This window comes from Notamacropus eugenii, chromosome 1 (genome assembly GCF_028372415.1).
Source record: "Notamacropus eugenii isolate mMacEug1 chromosome 1, mMacEug1.pri_v2, whole genome shotgun sequence".
NCBI lineage: Eukaryota > Metazoa > Chordata > Mammalia > Diprotodontia > Macropodidae > Notamacropus > Notamacropus eugenii.
This window is the reverse complement of record NC_092872.1, coordinates 322,518,355-322,527,349: the sequence shown is the minus strand read 5'-3', so window position 1 is coordinate 322,527,349 and position 8,995 is coordinate 322,518,355. Positions and strand designations below refer to the sequence as shown.

Genomic DNA, 8,995 nt, shown 5'->3' with positions numbered 1-8,995 from the left:
CTTCTCAATTCTCCCCCAAATCTCCTGTCATACAGACATGATTTATACATTAGTAAGGAGGATAAGTTTTACAATATTACACTCTTACAACTAATTATGAAGCAATAAAAGCACAGAAGTCATCATTTCCAATAACACTAAAGAAAGGAGGATGTCACCACAGTCTAGCTCTTACTGAGCCACAGCAGTGGAAAGGTGTGTGCACAGGCCTGGACAAATGTGAACTACCAATATTACATAAAACAAGTACCAAAGGAGAAACACTGATTGGAATGAATATGAGTACATATATCCATCATGTTTTGTACAGATATGATACTGTAGGCCATGTTTCCTCTGTTCCCTTTTCCTTTGCATCCCATTTTACAGAACATATTCTTTCTGATGGCCTCATGAGAGAAAGACAATAGGTAGCAAATGAGACCTTCGTTAGACAAAAGTTCCATTTCATGTTCCTATAATCAGGGATCATTGGCTGCTTTAACTCCATCACAGAGGAGAAGATCCACTTCACGGGCAGAATAACACAAAAAAGATAGATTGGGAAGTCAAGGTTTTAGGACAGGACTGCCTAGCCACTCTCTTTCCCCTTTATCAGTCGTGCTCCTTCCATAAGACTCAGGGCAGTAGAGAGGATAAGTGTGAGGGACTGAAAAAAGATAAAAGGGGGATCTTCTTTTCTAAGAGTTTAGTGAAGTCCTCAGTATGGGATCAGGATAGGGTTGACCAATGGAATCTGGTTTATACTCTCTGAGTTGACAACCCAGAGCTCTACTGGTATCTCAACCCCTGTGGGAAGGGTTCAATACAGCAGGAGGGCACATTGGCAAAGTAAGAATAAGTCAAGGGAGAAATCATACATAGAACTCGCTGACCCTGAACAGGGTGACAGTAGCACTGTGGCACACACTGAGGAGGAAAAGAGTGATGAAGATGGATATTGTGTTCCACAGACCATCCAGCTCTCCATCCCTGGTCTCAGTACAGGTCTCATCTGGTATCAATTCTGTGGAGAGGTAAAGGGGAGGAGATAATTTGGTGATTTTTCTCTCTCTGTGGAGGGTTAAGGGCAGGGGAACCACTGAGGCATGACATTTGGCTCTCCTACGACTTTCACTCCTTCCATTGTCTAAGAGAGGGGATTGAGAAGAGTTTGGAAAGTAATGGGGATGGAGACGAGACAGAAGTTATGGATTAGAATGGCAAAGATTTATGTGCATGAGAAGAAAATGAAGTACATGCTAATGAGGATTAGAATTGGGGAAGGTGGATTGGAAAGGGAGATATGGCTGTTTGAGGAAAAGTTACTCTGTAAGCAATTGTGGTTGGATTCTGTTTTCATCTCTTGGTTCCCCATTGATCTCCTGCTTACAGGTCCGAGAAGGTGACACCAAATTCATTCAAACATGTGACAATTCTATTAGGAATAATCCTGCTTCTTTGAAAGAAATAGAGATGGGTTTTCATAGTCTTTTCTTATTCTCCCTGCACTATTCAAGACATATCTAGGGAACATGCTAATCTCTCCTCCCTGTAATTAAATTGGGGTATTTTCTTCCTTTTTTGCTTCTTTTCAAATTTTTTTTGCTTATTCTAGCTGAGTTCTTCCAAGGGTCAATACCAAAGATCTTCCCTAGACTTTTGTCTAGTCATTCCTAATTTTTCCTGTCCTCTTTTTGTCCTTTTGGGGGTGGTAAGATTGGGGTTTGATTGATGGCTTGGAATGTCAATCTGAATATGAGTCTATTCCAGAATAGCTGCTTCTAAGTGATAGGACTATAGTTCCAGAAAGTCCTTAGGTGAGACACTGCACTTTTATAAGGTCATTGGGAAAAACTTGACAAGACTGGATATATAGTCTTGCATGGAGCATCAGGAAAGATAGGAGATACTATTTTGAAGGCCCAAAAGTACGTGAATATGTGTATGTGTATTTTGCATATGGTATGTGCTTAATAAATGACTGTAGAACTGAATTGACCTGTAAGGTAAACATCTGATTTTGAGAGTGAGTCTATGTGTGTGACTGAGTATTCAAGTCTGATTGTGGATAAATGTGAATATGTGTGAGTCTCTTCCTATGAACACAAGTCTCTTTGTGTCTGTCAGAGTAAGTATAATTGCCAGTTTAAGTGAAAGATGAGAATGAATGAATATGTGAGTTTGGACACCTGTATTTTGATTATATTATTATGAGAACCTTTTTGAATTTTTTATGTGTTGGTTTAAACATGAATATGAGTATGATTTTGAATATATGTATTATTTTGAAAGTAGGTGTGTTTCTATTTTGTGTCCATATGAGACTGTTGATTTATAAGATTTGTTTTTTAGTGAGAATACACTCACATATTCTGTATTGTACCTTAAGCAACTGTGTATGGCGTATTTTTTTTTTAACTTTTGGGGATGCGTGTGATTGAAAATTTGTAATATTGTACACAAATAGGTATGTTTTCAAGTGAGCTTGTTACTATTTTAATCAACTGTTGTCCATGATGATTTTATTTTATTTTAGGGTGCATAGAGGTAATAAGTTTTTGTCAGTGTGTATACATGTGCTCATCTACCTGTGTGAATGAGTGTGTGTGTTTGTGTGTATTTGATGGGGTGAATTGGGTGCAGACCAATATTAATAAGATGGTCAGTTTGAAACTTGGAAGTCTGAAAGCCCAGGCTTCATGCTGGGATCAGTTATCTTACAGTCTCCGTGAATTTGTAAAAGTAACAAAGTCAGCATGGTGGTAAAAGTTGCGTGTAACTAGTAAATGTGATATGTACATTAGGAAATTGTAATTAGTACATTTTCTTACAATTATATTTTATTTATGTGTGGAATGTCTGGGTGTGAATAGAGGAGTAAATTATTTCATTGAAAGGAAAAAGAATATTGGGGCCATAGCCTATCTGGTGAGAGGAGATGAGTTACGTGTCACACATAGAGGAGGCATTTTACACAAATATAAACGATGACATAAATTCACATACCAATTGATGAAAAAGCATATTCATACACTCACACAATAAGTCTCAGTCTATGTAGCCAAAATTTAAAGATATTCATTCAAGTAACTAAATTTTATCTGCCAAACATGTATTTATACACCACACACACACACACACACACACACACACACACACACACACACACACACTTACGACAAATTCATACTCATATGTATAAGGGCACTGGCTTCACAAAGACACATTATCTTAAGTCATGACCATGTACAATAAATTTGTGAGATCATACTTTGGGAAGCTCCTCTAGTCATTCTATAGCACATCCCTGTAAGATTTTGTAAATCCCTGGCACAGTTCCCACAGGTAGGGTGAAGTAGACAGAGTGGAAATTGTGAGGATAGGGGAATGACTCACTGTCTGTATGTCCCTTTGATTTAGGGTGACATCTTATATCTTTAAGCTTTGACACAGAGAAGGCTCCCTAATCAAATCCTCATGGATGCTTGCTTTACTTAGCCCTAGCATGTTAAATTGCTATTAACTCTTTGTTTGTAGCCTTCTGTTCTTTGTAACATGAGACCCTGGTTGGCAGTTGTGAGAGACTCTACGCAGGTTCTTTTTCCACCAAAAGAGCTCTTACTGAGATTTAGTGGGCTGAGATAAGAGACCAGCTCTTTCCCTCCTCCCTCCCTCTCTCTCTCTCTCTCTCTCTCTCTCTCTCTCTCTCTCTCTCTCTCTCTCTCTCTCTCTCTGGATGAGAAAGAGGTTTCTGAAATGCGTTCTTTGATTACCATGATTACTAACATTGGTGCCAGCTGCAGGATTGGACAATGCTTCCCCTTTCTGAATACCTTCCCAGGGGTCTGTTCCAGAAAGAACCAGTCCAGTCAGAGGGATTGCAGATATGGTGCTGGATGTTTTATTGTTTTTCTTGTGGATAAAGGGACGTTTACATTTACAATTTACATGTGGGCCTTCCATCACCAGAACCTGTCAAGTGTGAAGGAGGGAAGGCCCCATGGTGAAGAATTGAGATAAGGAAATAAGTGGACAGGGAGGTCCTCCAAAGTGGCTATTCGTGGAGGAGGGGATGGGAAGTGTGTGTGTGTGTGTGTGTGTGTGTGTGTGTGTGTGTGTGTGTGTGTGTGCGTGTGCGTGTGTGATTCTCTTTGCTCTTTCATCTACCCAAGGATGCAGAGATTGTCCCCTGGGAATTTTGGTTCGGAAAGGCCTCATGCAGCACTGTGCAGGTATACTGGTTATTGTCTTGCCATTTTTGTTTTCTTCACAGTAAGCTTGCTATAGAGAAAGTAGCTGTCCTTTTCCCTTATTGTTTCGGTGGTGGAATAGTTATCTTCAGACTCTGGACTGTTGTTGCTTTGCCATTCAATAACAATCTCTTTAGGAAAGAAATTGTTTGCGAGCCAGGTAATACTAACAGTATTTTTATGCTTCAACTCATCAGGATGTGGGGCAAAGACATACACCTCAGGCTTCTTTCTGTCACCTTTGGGAAGAGGAGAACATGTGAGCATCGTCTTGGGGAGGCCAGGTCTCTCTGCAAACAGTATTTTAGGTGAACAAACTCCGGAAACTAAAGAGAGTAAGATGTCATCACATAACTCTTTTCTCCCTCCCCAAGTGTCTTCCTATTTTTGCAATTTATTGACATCCTTGCTGGTTATGCCATGTTTTTACTAGACTCTTCCTCTAATTTCAGTTCCCTTCACTTGGGAATCATGAGTGTTGACTTTTCTTTTAATACTTCCTTAACCTCCTTACCCACTGAAGATACAATCTCCTCTCATCATAGGGGTAAACTCTCCCACAAAGGAATCCTGATCTTACTATGTCCTCATCAAGCATTATTCACCTCTGAAACCAGATGCCTTCTCAGGCTTATGAAGAGAGACTTAGGATGTTTTGAATAATGAAGAAATATTGGAAAAAAGGAGTAAGCATGACTTGATGGAGTAGCTTTTCATGAAACTCCCCTCCTCCCTACCTTTAAACATCACCACACTCCCTACTTGGAAGTTTTCTTAAGTTTCAATTTCTCTCATTCTTTCTTGATTCTCAGTATGCCACGGAATAAATTCTTCTGTGTGCAGATCCTGTAAAAGGATGCAATTTCAAGGGATAAAAGCTCAATCTGGAAGTGAGGACATGTGGACCTGAGCATTTGTGAAGCTAAGAAGCTTATCTTCCTGAAGTTCATTGCCCCTACTTATAAAACTGAGAGACTCATTTGTATCTCTCAGAACTTTGTGCTCAAGATAATAAATCCAGTAGTTCTCTTTCTACCACACCCTGAAGTTAGATAAGTTGTACCTTCTTTGGAGTAATAGAGTCCCTGACCTCTTAGAGGAAGTCTTTAGGGCTAAGGACAAGCTTGAACCCATTTGTGGCTCCAAGATGTCCAGTCTTCTTACCCTTAGTATGGGAGATGGTCTTTTTCACAGGAAATGGTAATTCTTTGTTTTCAACTTTGCAGGTATACTCCATGCCATTCAGCCATCCCTAGTGGGCTACAGAGAGAGTGCTGACCACCTGAAAGGTGCCATTGTTTAGTTTTTTCTGTGTTGCCTTCGGACCGTCTATTTCCTTATTACCTTTGGACCAGGTAAAATGAACGTCTGATACATCACTCACATCAGCCACCATACAAATGATTTTAGGGTTTCTTGAGAGTGTGAGGGTATCCTTAGGGTTTAGGGGAAAGAGGAATACTGATAGTCCAGCAACCTCACATGCTGAAAGAAGACAGATGTTAGTCAACAACTCTGCAGGGCCAAGGGCTCTTTTGGGGACCCTTAGTCCATCATTCAAAGTTTCCTTATTTGTCCCCAAACTCTACGTGCTTGCTCATATTATTCTCATAGAACTACAGAATCTGACTTAGAAGGAACCTCAGAGTCCCATAGGCTCCTGAACAAGAATTCCCCTTGCACCACAACTAATGAAAGATCATCTAGCCTTTACTTGAAAACTTTCCGTGAGGGGGAGCCCAGTTTCTCCTGAAGTATCCATTCTACTCTTGGATTGTTCTATTAGGAAGTTTCGCCTCACGACCAGACTAAATTAAAGTCTTCATAATTTTTAACCATAGCTCCTCAACTTTGCCTTCTGGTACCAAGCAGAATAAGTCTAATTCTTTCTCCACTTGACAGTCCTTCAAATAGTTGAAGATATATATCATGCCACTCCCCTTTCTCCCCTCTTCCCCTATCCCATAAACATTTCTACTCTAATTAGAGAAGTAACCTCTGTTATTTTACCCCATTCTGGTATGACATAATAGAGGTCCTTTTCCATTGTGATAACTCTCCTCCTTGTCATTCTTCTGTAAAATGTGGTAACAAAAAGTGAATCTGTTTTCAGTACTTCAAAGGTGATTTGCCCAGATAGAACACAGTGAGACTAATACTTTCCATGTCCTGGATTACCTTTCAATGTAAACTGAGATTGCACTGGTTTGGTAGGTGCCATATCATAATGTGCATTTATATTAAGTTCATTAACTCCAGGTCTTTTTTGGATACAGTGATCCTCTCATACTAGTCTTTAGGTGTTCACCCTTGACCTGTAGGGGTCATAGCCACTCTGCAGATGTGCCTATTTATTGGAAAACTCCAACATCTTTCCTATGCGTTCTACAGGCTTTTCTCCTAGACTGCCTCAGTTTCATTCTAATCCCCCAATATCATAGAAGAGTTTTAACTGAGCACATGTTCTTATTCCCAAAAACCTGCTTGCCCTGGGATTCCAGCTCTTCCCCACTACTGCCCTGGGAACCCTGATTAGTTTCCTGCTCAGTGCTAAGCAGGTCCATGGAGGCAGTCTGAACACTATGCCCCCACCCCCATACCTTGGCATTGGCAGCTTGAACACCCTTCTTGCGTCTTGCATTCTAAAAAAGAGAAGAGTAGACATTAGGTTGTATATGTTTCTTGTACTCGTTTTATACTCAAGTCTCAAGGTAGTATTTCCAGTGCTTCCAGAGAGATGACTTGCTCAAAGACATATGGTTAGTAAGTAGCAACTTTGAGCTCTAATTGTAGCTCCCAATACTATTATGATTCCCCATCTTGTGTGTTCCCCAATACTAATCATCAAACCCACAATGATTAATATTTTCCTTCCCCTAGGACAAGAGGAAACAATTTCATAGATTCTCCTTACTTAATAGTTGTCCAAGTTTCTATATTTATAGCTTCTTCACCTCTCCCGGATCAATCTTTCCCTTAGTCTGAAGGCTTTTTTTAAACCACATTTAACTTTTGCTGCCTCATCTTTATCCTCTCCCATCCCAACAGATCTCTAAAACTATAAATGCCCACTCTCTGGTCTGTATTCCTTCCCTTAATTCTTACCAACTTTCTTGTCATTTTTGGTGAATGTGGCTTTGTGTTCCACATTGCAGGTGTATGACTTGCTGGACAAAGTATCTGCAGGAACTCTCAACTGACTGCTTAAGGTGTAGAGTCCTGAGGACTGGAGGACAGAGGGATAGGTCTAGATTCCTCTGGAGATGGCCCCTGAATTCCATGTCACTGTCACAGGCTCAGGAAAGTAGCCTGACACCAGGCAACCTAGAGCTACTTGGGAGGAGGTTTCCTGTCCACAACTGGTTGCCAGGGGAAAGACAGATGGAGCTGTGCGGCTGGCTATAAAAGAAGACAGAGACAGACTCTGTAATAGGAATATCAGTATGAACTCACTTAACTTTCAACTTAGAACAAAGAGGCATAGAGGCAGACTCTGCCTGTATGGGACTTTTCCTTCCTTCATTTTTTTTTCCATTATTCGTTCCTTAATTCCTTTCTTTCCTTCAGTTATTCCTGTCTCATTGACTACCAGGAGCTACATGACCTGGGACATAATCATTAGGTTCCTTCAAACCTTGGAGAGGAAGAAAAGTCTTTAGCTACTAATCAGTCTCTAGCCTTCTCTCTTCAAATTCTCTGAGAAGAGGAGATGGTCAATATGGCCATATCTTACAATTGTGCCATTTGTCTGGTAGGGTCTTCAGTGGTGGTATGTTCTAGTGGGCAAATCAGGGAGGAAAAATTGCCCCTCTCCTTCCTTTGGGAGTTTTCTCAGCCTCCCCAGTGGGAGGCAGCAGTGGTTTTATGAACAGAGCACAGGAATTGTAATACCTGGATTTGAATCCCTACCTCCTCATAGGTAAAACACAGTTACAAAGTTAAAACAGGCTTTTGCAGATTTTGAGTCTGTGCTCTATTAGTTCTGGCTCAAGAGCTGGTGTTTGTTCTGAACTTGAAACATATCTCAGCAGGGGAAAGTTGTCTCCCACACCTGAGGCATGGCAGCTTTAGACCAGAGTTTTCTCATGTTTTTCCTGGGATAGGGCACAAGAATGGAGGATATTAATGAGGCCTTTCCTCTTAGTTCAAACTACTCTGCCTCTGCATTCTACTGTCAGGTTTGTGCTTTCTCATTTGTGCTTGTTCTTGTGAAGCCTTGTGCTTCATTCTTATCATCTATAGATCCCTCTCATCCTTATCCTTGTTCTTTTTCACTTCTTTTTCCTGCCTTCTTATCTCATCTTCTTTTCAGATTGTAATCTCCTTACCCCCTCAATTCTGTCCCTCACTCCTGTTCTCTTTGCCCTCTGATGATTCAGCTCTTCTCTTTATCATCTTAGTCTGTTGTTCAACTCAGCTTTGGATCCCTGACCTTTTAACCTTATCTTGAAGCACCCTGGCAAATTGAACAGTTGAAACTGGACTTAGAAAAACCTAGACTGAAATCCCATCTCTGATAAGCTGTGTAACGATAAGTATACTCTTCTTATTTTTAAGAAAAGGGGATAAGAATATCCACAGTATCCATTATCCTGAATACACTGTGCTTCAAATGAAATGATATACGTCAAATGATTTCAAACTTTAAAGCATGATATAAATATTAGTCATTATCATTAATCTTTTCCCCTCATTTTCTGCACTCTGTAATCTGCCAGTTCATGCCAATTCATGTCTTTAGGTTGTGTGGGCCCTCTCAGGTC

The 8,995-nt window shown here is 40.4% G+C and overlaps 1 pseudogene; it reads right to left on the bottom strand.

The window, feature by feature from the left end:
- Positions 1-295: 295 nt before the first annotated feature.
- On the bottom strand, positions 296-5,714 carry LOC140517410 (immunoglobulin heavy constant gamma 1-like; annotated as a pseudogene).
- Between the last annotated feature and the right edge of the window lie 3,281 nt (positions 5,715-8,995).